The sequence below is a fragment of the Melopsittacus undulatus genome, chromosome 3, assembly GCF_012275295.1.
Source record: "Melopsittacus undulatus isolate bMelUnd1 chromosome 3, bMelUnd1.mat.Z, whole genome shotgun sequence".
Lineage (NCBI taxonomy): Eukaryota > Metazoa > Chordata > Aves > Psittaciformes > Psittaculidae > Melopsittacus > Melopsittacus undulatus.
Window position 1 is genome coordinate 77,838,271 of NC_047529.1, and position 14,417 is coordinate 77,852,687.

Genomic DNA, 14,417 nt, shown 5'->3' on the forward strand with positions numbered 1-14,417 from the left:
GAAGGCATAAACTATGCTGGTATGCTGTAATGTTCTGAAATGCTCTAAAATGCTTTCAGAAGGCTTTCCCTTGCATATACAAGAACTTTACGTATTTCTTTGGGTTCTGCCTGGAAGAGAGAAGCTTTGGAAATCCTTTTTTTAAATTCAGAATAAGTGAAAGACATGTATTTTCTCTGTCTTCTTTATTCTAGGCAGCATGTAATAAGGAAAACAGATTTTAAAAATAATAATTATGCTTCCAAGCATTTGGATACATATTCACTTTTGTATTTTGTTTTATTACTTGCTTCCCAGAACAAAGAAAGCAAAGAAACTCATGAAAATACAAGCCAAAGAAACAGCGTGTGAGAGTGTGTGTGCATGCAATAATTTATATACTAACTTCATTACATAGTAATACAAACCATCTAGCCAGCAATGTGCCCCTGCTTCATTACACTGTCTGCAGAAAAACTGAGCTTTATATTAGAGATCTTGTATTCATTGTCATCACAATCTTCTGCCTCTTTCATTGTTCTGTTCATCTCAATTTAAAATGCAGTTCTGATTTTGATCTCAGAGTACTATAAATCCAAAGTAAGTCTAACAACTTCAAAGAAGTTTATTTCTGCTTTACACAGTTAAAACTAAGATATGAATCTGGCCCATAGGCACATTCATTTTATAGCAAGTCAAAACATGTACCCTTAATATTGACAAACCCTTAAGGTTAACAGACTTACCCTTAGAATAGCAGATACGGGGCTGCTTTTTTTTTTTTTTTTTTTTGCATCCAGAGCTATTTTTGTTTCCTTTCCCTTTGACACACATTCCTGGTAGTAATTAAAAGCAGCTCTTAGTACAAAATCAAAGCTGATAGCTGAGCACTTCATGTATCAAATACATTTTCTGTTTAGATGATGATTATCATGCACGGAACAGAAATGTGCAGTCTGATTGTTCTTTTACTTACAGTGGTGTAAACCAGCAGAGATGGGTGAAAGTTGGATAGGAAAATGATCCTATGGATCTATCCATGCTCGATGTTTGACTATCAAAAGAAGAAAGTGATGGAGAAACAGGAACTGTTTGTGCTTTTGGGGGCTCTGAATGATCCCTGTCCCTGCTTGTGGAAAGTCTGCTTGTAAGGAAGAGCAATTTACAAGGTAGTTCACAGCTTTTCCTTCTGGAAGGAGCTGTAGCTGACACTGCAGTGTATTACACTAATGGGGTTTGCCTTGACTTGGGTGGGGATGTAAATCTTGCTGGAGAGGGCTGCTGATATCATCCCCACAGATAGACACACTGGAGTTACAGGTCCTGTCTCCTCTTTCATCCAGATGTTGTCCTGGCAGGTCGAGATGGACTTGGTGTGTGTGCTCGGTCTGTATGTAGGCTCTACCCCAAAGGCAAAAGGAGAAGTGAATGACCTTGTCCATCACAAATTCCTACAGAGGGCCTTTAATCTGCCTTAATCCCAAATGCTCTTGCTGGAAGTAAACTACTGAGTACCATGCATCTGATTGATTTCCTCCAGGAACTCAGGGAAGGTATTTCAACTTTTTTCGGAGTCAGTTGCAGGGTCTTGGGACTTTCCTCTTTTTGTATGACCTAGGGTAGCCAGTAATATTTCTTGGGATGATTTTTAGGCTCACTTCCAAGATTTGGATTTCCAGGTGACAGCAACAGAAAGTTCTTAGCGGAAAGTCCCTGAGATGTTGACTCATTTCCTCTTTTTTTCCTCTAGGGTCCAGATTTTCTGACTTTCAGTATGCACAACTAGGTATACTTATTTAATTTAGCATTCCTGGGTCTAGGAAAAATGCCAGAAATTTCTTTTATCAGTGGGTGGGGTGGGCAGATGGTGGCACAGCTTTGGGCATTTGCCAGTGGTTGGCAATTCCATTTGTTTATTTTAATTTAACTGTGCAATTTGCCTACACATGGCATTATGATAATGGGGGCAAATAACCATGAATACTGATGGAGGAGATCAGCTTCTAAGAAGATCTCCATTAGGTGTTAAAATCACAGTCTACAGTAGTCTGTGGGGACTCCATGCAGCTTATTAACCCCGTTGAACTATGTAAATTGGTGAAAGTGTCAAACTCCTGCTTAGGAAAGGTTTCCCTTTCGGGTAGTATGAAGGTTTTAAATTTAAGTCAATGTGTTTTAAGCAAATGCTTTTTTCCTGAAGTAGGACTTTGCAAAGTTCAATTCGTTTTAGCTAAGCTGCAGCATTGCTGTCTGTTTTTCAGAGAGAAAATACAGTCAGGAAGTGTGCTTGCACTGAGATTAGCTCTCGCACCCAGAGTCACTAGGTTTCCAAGCAGACTGAAATTGAATTTGGAAATGGCAAATTAGGAGGGAAAGTGTCTTGTTTCCAGGGTGGTTGCTGGAATAAATGCTGATCGTGTGGTCATCAGTGTATGAAGAAAACTTGTTCATCTCATGCTCTTTTGCCAAACACATACTTCAATGTAGGAGCAGAGGTACTGGGTAGTGAATAATATAAGAATAACAAATATGTTCCTATAATAAAAACTAGACTAGTTGTAGGCAGGGCGTAATATGCAAAGGAAAGTCTCAGTGTCAGTAAAAATCATACAGATGGGCCTTAAAAGCAGGAAATGCCACTCAGTGTGTGTTATTTATCCTGTTGTAACGTTGCCTGAAATTGCTCCAGTGCTTGCAATCTTATGACACTGCATGAGACCAAGGTGCACACGGCAGCACTTCTGGGGTCCAGAGTATGGTGTAGTGGTTGCCTGGGATGCAAAAAGCTGGTGCTGATGTTCATTAAGATGCCATCAATACTTTTATTAGGGCCACAAATAAGTAGTTACCTGCTTCTATGAACCTCCTTAGGGTAACACCTTCTTGTGTAAAGTTGATTACTGGAAAAACTTGCAAGGGATAAGCTTCAATGCAGCCTTGAAAGGCCAGACTTATGGGAGCATATGTGACAGCATGAGTTTGAATCTCAGAAACATTATGTGGTTTTTTTCTGAGTGTTGCAGGTGCTCTGATCATAATTTCTCTTATACTCCAGCCTGTAAACAGTAACCAACACTGTCTGGTGCAGCTGAACCTTGTGTCTGCCTCATGGTAATCAATATTCATTCTAAGGTCCAAGATTTCTGGTTAAGTTATGCCTATCATTACCAACTCTGTTCAAGAGATTCCTATAATGCACTGTATTATGCAGTCAGGTGATGGCTGTTTTGCATCACTGGAGAAGGTTCAAAACCACAATGCCCAGCCCAGTCCTAAGACAGCAAGGTTCTTGGTCTAGAACTTAAATAAAGCAATTTGCCATAGGAAGAAAACCTTTTGAGATCACTGATTCAAAATGAAATATCTCATGTCAATTCAAAAGCTCAAAATACTGTTTTCCCCAAGAAATTATATTTGAATATTATATTCTTCTGGAAAGAAGTTTTATATGAACCACATTTTCTATTGGAAAGGTGTTACAGGGAGAGATCCTTGGTCAGCTCTAACGATTCAAAGCACTATGGCTTTATGGGGTATTATTATTGACTTTGGTAAATAAACAAATGTGCCCTTTGCTCCTTTTTTTTTTTTTTGACCTGCAGTGCCCTCCTTTCCCTTTCTCTGCTCCCATTGCATTGGCCCTCAAACGCTGACTAGACAAACAGATCATCTAACCTCACCCATCAAGTAATTTTTCAGCTAATTACTTTGTGCTCCCAACCCTCAAGCAATTTTCATGTAAACATGTTTCAGGAAATATGTTTCATTGTGGGTAATTCCCTTACCATCCTCAAGTTCAGGCAGGTGTTTTGTTTGGTTTTGTGCAGGCTCTTATTCGCTATCATTAGTCTTTGTAAGTCATTATTTTTATTTTAACTGCTTTGATCTGTTCACTAGCTTTAAACTGGCCTTAGCAAAAGTAGACTCCTGTGTGTTTTCATTGATAGATTTTCATGTTACATTAATGTTCCTAAGCACACCTCAGCTTCATTAAGCTTTTCATTTGTGCTCAAATAAATGAGATTTCTGCACAAATAGGACCCACAGACCTTTATTTCCCCCAAGAAGAAATACAGATTGTCACATATCAACAGCTGTCCGGCTAAACCCCAGCTTACATCTCCCTGGGGATGCATGGACTGCATGGTGATGTGCAGGAGAGCTCCTGTGGCTCCACAGGATGCTTGTCTGTGGTGGATCATACTGTGGAGGTCTAGGTCTGTCAGAGGAACCTTCCAGAGCGACAGCCCTCCTCCCATTTTCAAACTTCAGCTTGCGCAAGGGGGGAAAGTGAGCTCTGGTGAAGCAAAGATATACCCTGCAATCTTCTCTCTTACCTCCAACTTTTACTTTTCCCATCTCTCATCTCCACTAAGTTTGGCTCGCCTTTAAAATAGGTGACGTTTGATGATTACATTGTTGTATGTAATTATCATTCGGTATGCTCCAGAAGATGCAGTAGGTCATGCTTCTATGTCTTTTAAGTAGTTCAAAAAATCACACAGTCCTAGAGGACAGGGATAATCTCTTGATATTCACATCTGAGGAAGAACAAGTAAATATGCTACCTAAAAATGTGAGTTTTCAGAGATCAAATCATATGAAAAAACAGACTACAGGGCAGTAGTTCGCTGATGTGGCCAGTGAACACTGAGTTTTCTCTTGACATGCTGTAAGCTGAAATGACATGTCAGACCACTTCTAAATTAATTGGAATTTTGTGTTTAATGTACCCTTTTGTGTTTAAAGTCCCTTTAAAAACGGGAAAAAAAAAAACAACCTTCATTTCTTTAAAACTGCTGAAAGGAAGGTGTCAAGCTAAATTATTGCCAAATTTTGCCATAGTTAGTGAAAAACATAAAGAAAGGATGCAAAACCTCTGAGGGAAATAACAGTATCTGTCTAAAGCCTTTCCTCTCTGTACCTGATCTGGTCAGGTATACATGAACATGTATCAATGCTATTATGCTCTTCCTTCCTGAAATGAGCTAGGTTTTTTTCTGTTTGTAAAAAAGAAACAAAGGAGAATGCTTAGGATGAGTATTCTCCACTATAACTAATATTAAGTAACACCTTTGTGAGCACCCTGAAGAAAATCCATTGAATCCTCTGTAGAAATCATGTTTGCTTCAGCTAGAAGAGCAGCAGCATCACTGCAAGTTTCCAAAACTCAGCTGTCAAATACAGTGTGTAGAAAGCTATGATTTAGAGTTTCCTCTCTAGGGTTTCTCGGTAGAGCATCTAAATGCAGAGTGTGGCTTAGGGAACCCACATTCTCCCCAGGGAGATAAAATAAACACACCCAATGGTCAAAAAAGAATCTGTTCTCATAATATTTCCAGTTTGCTTTCAAATAGGCTGGGATTTCCATGCTGTGAAACTTGGAGCCATATGAGAACAACTCTGACCCTACTTTTACTTTCAAGCTTTAGAGTTTTGTCCACCTCAGGGAATAATGCAGAATGGAATCAGCATGGACCCAGAGGAATAAACATATTTTTGCAACACATTTGTCTTCACAGTTAGGCATTCTTGCTGCTAAACTCAGTCAGTAAGTCATTCATGGTTTTTACAGGAATTTTTGCCTCTTAGTGCAAAAATAAATGAATGCCAGTATTTCTTCTTTCCCAGAAACAGGAGTTATATGGGCATGATTTCACTTGACAGTAAAAACAGTGCTGACCTGGCTGTACCACAAGGGTCTAGTGGGTTAAAACTTTAATTCACTAAGCTACCATGTCAGCTTGGCTTTCCCTTTCCAGCTGTTGTGAAGAAAGAGCTACTCTTCTCCTAATTCCTTACATCAGCCTGGTTGATGTGCCTTTTCTTATGAACATAGCATTCCCCAAGGCAGCCTAGTACACATTTTGTTATTGCTGTCTTCAGGTTAGTTCAAAGACGGACATGTTTACCTTGTCTTCTCTTCCTGTGTCTTGATGCTTTATACAGTCAGTACAATGTTCTGACTTTCTTGCTGTAAGGTATAGGCAGGTCTTTTCCAGGAAAGCATAACTGTCTTTTCAAGGCAAAATAGAGTGTATTGCCAACACCATTTGTGAGTACAGGAGTAGCAACAATAACATCGCTATAGCTGTAATGACTGCAGATGTGCAAGGACAATTTCTTGAGTGCTTGGATGCTCTCCTGTATCTTCTACCTACATCACATGAGGGAACCTTTTCCTGCAGTGCTTACTCCTATTTGTTAGCAACCTCAGAGAAAATGTCCACACAAATCCATCCATAGCTAGGATTTTAGTTTACTCCCTTCTCTAGGCTTCTGAAACTAATTAAGACTTAGCTAGTTATTAAATAAAGGATCCCTTTACTTTCCTGTCAACTTGCAGATCTGGAAGCAAAGTAGAAACAGACTTGGTTCAGTTTAATAATATTCATCCGTAATCTTGCATTATCTCTTTTTTGACCTTGAAATCTAGTTCCCTAGGGCTTACAAATCTGAGGCAAATTGGCTGATGATATTTTTCAATTATTTGTTGATAGGAAAGGGTACAAATTGATCCATGTAATCGAATACATTTCAAAATAAGTCTTTTGTGACATACAGAGCCCTGCTTTGTCTTCACAAATTTAGCTCGTTCTTGTTAATAGACAGTACTTAACAGAACACAGAGAACTTCTATTTTTTTAAGTGTTTTTTATTAGTATAACAGTGTGGTGTTGTAAGGTCATAGCAGCAGAGTTGCTTGAATTTATTCCAGATGTTGCTTAAAAAAAACATTTTTTTGGCAGATGTTTGAAAATAAAATATAGACCAAGGCAACTAAGAACTTCTGAAAATGCAACTCTATGTTATAAATGTCTCATCAAGGTGTGGAGGCTCATTGAAGTTATTTGGTCCATCGGAGGAAAATTTGTGTCCCTATTGAGGCTAGTTTCTCTAAATGAACTCAACTGTAATACCAGCCACTAGAAAATGCCACATGGGAGATAGACAGATGATGGCAATTCAGAAAGACTCTGGTCAGACACCACACTCTGTTACAGAAGGAAATAAATCACATCGCAGAGAGACATAAGAAACTAATCTTCACAGCTCCCACTACCAACTAATCTGTGATTTAAATGAACTCTGTTGCATACGTAGCTGCTAACGTATGTACTCTGTGAGCACCTTGTGCTGGGCACTTCTGGGGTTGACACTATCCCTATTTTCCAGTCTTCACTTGAAGGTCTGACAGATGTCTTGCACTGAATCATTCTGTGTCTGCCCCATGTGCGCCCCTGCCCCAGCTGTCCAATGCACCTTTCTACTGGATCCTATCTTCCCTGCTGCAGAGTTGCCATGCAGCCTGAGTTCTTGTGCCTGCTCCAGGGCAGACAAACAAATAAGGCTTGAGCTAGGGCGGAGGTGCATTTCAGTATCACAAGTTTAACCATCTTACCTATAGTCATCAGTGGATGGTGGACATTGTTGTGAAATAAAGGTGATTTCTCTTCTTCGGTCTCTTGCAGTGATAGCTGTGTTTGGATTAGGTGAGATAGAGCCTGAAGCTTTTTTATTTGCCAGGTGCGTGGATGCAGAAGTCAGATGGGGTGAAAGCTTCATCAAGCTCCTTAGCAAACAAAGTTAGGTCACAATTCAGAAATGTTTAGGTATATCTGTACTTTTAGCACCTGAATAGTGTGTGGATGCTCAAAATGAACCAGCATGCTTCAGGCAGGCATGCTCTTAAGTGTGCTACTGAATCATCAACACGACTCTTGCTGCAGCCAGAAAATATGAGCTCTTGTCATAGAATCATAGAATATTAACTTTTGAATGACTGTGCACAAATTAGTCAGTGTTAATCACTTTCTCTGTGCTCTGAGACTCACTTGATTATTTGTAACCTTCCTAGAGTTCCTTGGCTGAAAGCTGATGGAAGGACGAATTCAAAACGTACTATCATGACATGCTTCAGTGAAAGGAAGTTATTCCTTCTGCTTAACTTTGCCTGATAATTTTATTTTTTCCTTTTATTTTAATACCAGATTTTCATTAATGTCAGGGAGAGCTCAAAATGCCTTTTGCAATAATGGTTTTGAAACATCTTTTAGTACCAAAAGTAAAGTTGCTGTTCTCATTAAAGTGTTGGTTTCAGCAGTTACTCCTCATGTTTGTGACATCATGATAAAACAGATGAACAAGAGTCCTCTTTCTTCTCCACTAAAATACGTGTGACATTTTGATATGCATGAATCTTTCTTGTCCACTAATATATGTGTGATACAGATATTCATTTCAACTTCTTGCATGAGAATTTGGATGCTTATTCTATTAGCATAAGGAATTCCATGTATTTATTTGACAGCAAAGATTTTGACCTATGACAACACTGCTGAAGCATTTTGGGAGAAAAAAACTGATAAAAGTAATTATCTTTCTATTTAAACTTGGACCACATTCTGTCTTACATCAAATGACAGAGTTAATTGTATTTCACAGGATTACTGAGCCCAATATGAAAAATGACCTTTGAGAAAGAACTGATTATAGACAAAATGGCCAAAGATCATGACAAACATCTAATTTGTATTATGTGTTTTATCAAAAAACACATTCTCTTTTTGATTCTTCTCCTTTCTGTAGAACGATTTTTTCCACACATTTCCAGAAATATGGGATGTAATGATTATCTTCCTCAATCTGTATATACATGACTCTTATATACATGAGTGGGGTCTTTCTGAGGACTAACATTTTCATTTTCTCTTTGCTTGGGATTTGGATTACAAAGGGCACCTATTGGGAGACACATAAGTTTAAGTTGCCAAAAAGTAGGCATTGCAGTCTAACTGCCTGGGTGCCCTGTTATGTACTATTACTTTTCTCTGTCGTATCTGGGGTCTTTTTTACATTCTTTGCTTTTCTACTTTTCAATGTGTTGGCCTGCCAGATTCTTTCTCTGGAGTCTATTCATTCCTCTATCACACTGTCCCTGGAGGTTGGAATACCCACACAGAGCGAGTGTCACCCCCTCCAGCCTCAGTTCCTTCTCTAAAAAGACACGCATGTTGCAAGGTCAGTACCAGTTACAGTGTACTGCTAACTAAAATTAAACAATCCCACTTCTTCTTCAGAGACCTCTACCCTCAGGAAAATGTGATTTCCCCAGTGCAATGTTGGGTGGGAACTTGCAGTTTGGTGGTTATCTCAGTTCAGTTAGAAGATATGGTCCTTGAGACACATGTGAACCTTAGGCATTTTTCTGGATCAGCCCAAGTACTCCACTGTACACACAGCTTCGAGTTATAAATGTAACACCAACCCACAAAAATCAGGAACTGTTATGCTGTTAAAATCTGTCGAAGCTGCACATTTCAAGAGTAAAGTGCTTAAGGAATTGTTATTCGTACTGAAAGAAGAGGAATAAGTCAAGCTCAAAGGGAACAGCTCAAGTTATCAATGTATAGGGACAAAATATTTTAAAAATTAAAATAAGTTCCTCTAGCTCCTCAGGGCTGAGCACAAATTGCTTGCTGTGATTGGGAAACCTCGGCTGACTCAAGTTCTTTCTTTTTCCTTCCCACAGGTGTGTAAATAACTTGATATTTGGACAAATAAAACCTGATCAATACTTTTGCAGACTTCTGGATAAGCTGAATGTATGAGGACTGCACAGGAACTGTCTGGTTAGAGATGCTGGCACTTATATAAACCTCCTAAAAAAGATCTTCTAAGTCACTCCTGAAGCCACCAAGACAACTGAGGTAATTATTGCCAACCTTCTGCTTTAATCAAACCCTGTAGAGCAGTTACATGCACAAAAGCAGTAAATCACTTGCAAAATTAACCCAAAATCTCAATATATTTGGAATCTTTTAATATCAGCTATTAGCCAGTTATCAGAAGACCAAGAATTAAATGTGGAAGATAAATAGGTGTGTAATCCATAAAGATAGCTAATGATAGCTAAAAAGGGATGTTTCCCAAAAGATTTTGAGGCTCCATTTACTTCAAAGTATAAACTCTTAATAAATAGATTATTTATCTATAGCTACCTTTTGAATTACAAAATGATGAATCTAATTTTATTTGTATAAAATTAGTGATTGTTCACTGGTTTCCTATAAAAACACTCTTTTATGTGAACAGAGGCTATTATGAAATATCCTTACTTCAGCATTTGAAAATTGTGACAGCAAGTATCACAGTCAGTACTTTGCCTAAGTTTCAGCAGGCTTTGACAAAGAACAAGACCAACATGGGATATCCAAGAGTAGCACTAAATGTGGCTTAGTACATTCAAAACGATCCAAATAAAACCACTGGTCTCTAGAAATAACAGTTGCTTAGTATTTTAACAAGGGTCTGCATGCCCAGCAGAGTCTTCATAGGGGTCTGTACGCCCCAGAGACTGCATAGAAATTACTATAAACAATGCATGTGTTATCTCAAAACTGTCTCTACAACCATGAAAATGGTGCATGTTTAAGTATGGGAAAGTTGAATGTAATGGTATGTAGCCAGGGGTACAGCTGTCTCAGGACTGGTCTTATTTCTATTGGACTGAACAGTTAAATATGTCAAGAATAAATCATTCAAAGATTTTAAATACCCTAAACCCCTCATTCCTTCATTTATAAGCATATCTTCTGAAGCATGATTTAAAAGCTAAAAAAAGTAAAAAACTCATGATGGAAAAGAATAAAAGAAAGAAAATCTTATTGTTCCACTGCCATAAAAATAATGGATTAATTAAATTCAAAATCCCACTAGCTTCATAAATGCATTTCTGTATGACTTTGGAAGAGCTACCTGTTGTTAATGTCATTCATGAAAAAACATATGGAATCAGAAAGAGCTGGGAATACACTACCTGTCTTTGTTTCTGAGAAGTTTTGTGTAGAAAAACAAATACTAAAAGTAAAATGCTTACTTGAGCCTCACCAGTTTTGTAAACATTCTTAAATGCAGCACTGAGAATTGTTGACAGAAGGTGTGCCAGCTGCTGAATGGTTAAAGACTTACCTTCCTTCACACTGAAGCAGAAGGGAAGAAGACACACAGAGGAGGAACTTACGATTAGAAGCAGCACAACTGATTATCCAAAAAACATCTGGAAAATATTCCTGCCTGACAGACAAAATGCTGATGAAGATTTGAGGATGTTTAACACTTAACACCCAACACTGCACTATGCTCACAGAACTTGTGGACTTGGGGAAAAACTTTCCAGCACCACTACTTGGCCTTCTGCATTACTTAAAACCATGAATCTACATTTTCAGAATTGCTTCTTCACTTGGAGTTAGATAAATGCACTAATCGGCTATGTTTTGCGTTAGAGAGATTTTTCTTAAGAAATGTCCTGGTTTGAGCAGTAGCAGTCTTTTTTCTCCTTCTTGGTAGCTGGTGCAGTGCTGTGTTGTGACTTTTGGGCTGAGAACTTTTGCTGATAGCAAGCGTGTTTTGAATTACTGCTCAGACGTTTGGTTTTATCCAAGGCCTTTTCTGAGCTCATGCTCTGCCAGGGAGGAGGGGAGGCCGGGAGGAAGGAGAGACAGGACACCTGACCCAGGCTAGCCAAAGAGGTATTCCATACCATAGCACGTCATACCCAGGATGTAACGGAGAGAGAGCCGGAAGGGCTGGAGCTCTGGGGGGGATGGAGGAGGTATCGCTCAGTGCTCAGTTGGGCAGGGTGGAGTGAGTTATGGGTCGGTGGCTGGTGAGGTGTTGTATTCTCTTCACTTGTTATTGGCTGTATCATTATTATTTGTAGTAGTAATGGCAGTAGTGATTTGTGTTATGCCTTAGCTATTAAACCGTTCTTATCTCAATCCGTGGGGGCTACATTCTTTGGATTCTCCTTCCTAACTCTCCGGTAGTTGGGGGAGCAAGGGCGGGGGAGTGAGTGAGCGAACTGTGCGGATTTGGTTTTAAACCACGACAAGAAACTAACAAAATATCTTTTATTTACATTGACTATTTTTTATTACTGCCTATGGAATTGAATTCTCTTAAATCACATATTAATGATACTACTGAGGTTTGTGCTTTCTGACTTGCAATGGAATAATCAACTAAGAGAAGCTCATCTTTGGAATTTTAATAAAAGCAGCTATTTGATGACTTGTCAGGAAGTGGGAATATTTTTTTTCACATATACGATTTTTTCCTTTACATGAGTCATCTCAGCTTAGCCCACAGCATTAAGGTTTGATTCCACAAAGTACTTAAACACGAATGTAACTTTAAACATATGACTAGTGGTATTGTTTCAAAAATAGTCCCATGGGTCATGCCCCTAAATTTACAAATTATGAAAGACCTTGTTGAATCAGCAGCTTCAGCAAAATTGGCAAACTTGCATTACTCTGGATCACATTTAGTTGCCTTCTTTTTTATTAAAGCATAGGTCTTCAAAACAAGAAAACCAGTGGAAAAAATCCATGATTCAGCTCACAGTAAACAGAAGACATAGTGAACACAGCCAAATATATAGTACTGTGAAACAGTGCCTATTAGTAGGCAGTTACACACAAAGATAGAGACTCAAGCCTCACCAGGCAAATAGTCCATTTCTAAACCAATTTTGTTCAAACATACACCCGCAGCCTTAACTACGGATTGAGTTACCAGACATATAGGAGTGCAATAAATGCCCAGAAACTGATCACAATTAAAAAAAAATAATTGTCAAAAGATAATTACATATTGCTACATAAAAGAATTTAAGAATTTTTAATTAATTGAATTAACAGTATTAACAGTAACACTGAATAAAAAGGGAGTTGTGAAGTCTTTGAGAGCCTGAAGGCCAGGGTGGATTGGGCTTTGAGCAACATGGTCTAGTGGAAGATGTCCCTGCCGTAGGCAGGGGGAGGTGGAACTATATGATCTTTAAGGTCTCTTCCAACCCAAACAATATTATTATATATATTTTTTATTTTTCCGTTGAATTTGGTTCCTTTCAGAACATAAATAAAGGGTGCACAGTGCTTCATGGCTCTCCCCTACTTTTCCAGGAAGAAGATTTCTGTTGATTTCCATATGCCGCATACATATTCACATTTTCATTAAGAAGAGCTTTGTGTTTTAACACAAACACTGCGGAAGAAATTACCAGGGATCCAAAGGAGGCAGGCTTCAAAGAAACCTGCTGTGGGCTGTAAATGAAGAATCTTATTCATGTTAGTGTAAATTAGGCCTCTACAGGGCAAATTTTGGCCACACTAAAGGTCAGTGAGTGGAGAAGCTGCTCCTAGCCTCCAGAGCCAGAATTCACCCCAGAAATCTGGTGGGAATCCTTCATGGAGAAATGGAAAGGGCATTTCCTTGTGATGTCTTTTCTGGTCATGGTTAAAACTGCCTCTGATTTGGTCCCGTAGGTATCTGCCCTTTCTTTCCATCTGCAGCCATGGGGGGCAAAATAAACAACACAAGAGCTTAGAGGCACCCCGGTTTCTCTCATATCTTGGACAAACTTGAGTAAAATCTCCTTAGTCCTTCCTTGAAATCATCAGAAAATGCCCCAGATCGAGATGTAAATTAAAGGGAAGGATTTCAGGATCACTGCAAGGACTTAAGCCATCAGATCTTACTAATGGTTGACAGAAACTTTGTATATAAATTGGTAGGGAAGGAATTCATCCCACCTCCTTCCCAACAGAACACATTTGCCTTTTGGCAATCTCTCCTAGTGACCACAGAAAGTGGGGATGGGGGGTGCCACTAATCAGGGCTGGTCATAGGTGAGATCAGTCTTTCTCTTGGACTTCTTTTGAATATCAATGCTCTGATGCTCACAGAGGACTCGATATTAAAATAAGCATCTTCCAGTTGCTGGGCAATTCCCCTCCCCTTTCTTTAAAAGGAAAGTTGTTTTGGGAAAACACAAACAGAAGTCCTTACAAATCACAGTCCCTATATAGCAGGGCTGCAGTGCTTTAGCAAGGCTGAGTAGGGAAAACAGGTTTGCCATGAGTCTGATCCGAAGGTCACTGCTGCCAATGTGCTCAACACACCGCACCTTTCTGTGCCTTGCTCTGTTATAGCTTTTGGTCTCTATGTCCTCCCATAACCATGAAAATTATTTCAAAATTGAAGGACAAATGCCAAAATATATATAGTGCCATAAACTAACACAAAAACACAATAAAAAGTTGTAGGCCTCAAACTAATAAGTTGCAAATACAGCTCTGCCTGTGGGGGAGGGACGGATAACTGAGCGCTGAATGAGGACAGATCCTTGCGGTGCTGTTCCTCTTTCAAGGAGCATGTGAGAAACACCAGCCTTCCAATGAAACACTAAATATTTAAAAACAGCAACCCCACTCATCTGGTGGCTGCATTTGAAAGAACAAACATCAGTCCATTGTTTGGCTTCCCCCGACATCTTGTACACACAGAAAGCCAAAGACTCCAGATAATTTTGTGGCCTCAGGCATCAACAATAAATAATGTATATTTGCTGTGTTGGCCTAATTTCTGTC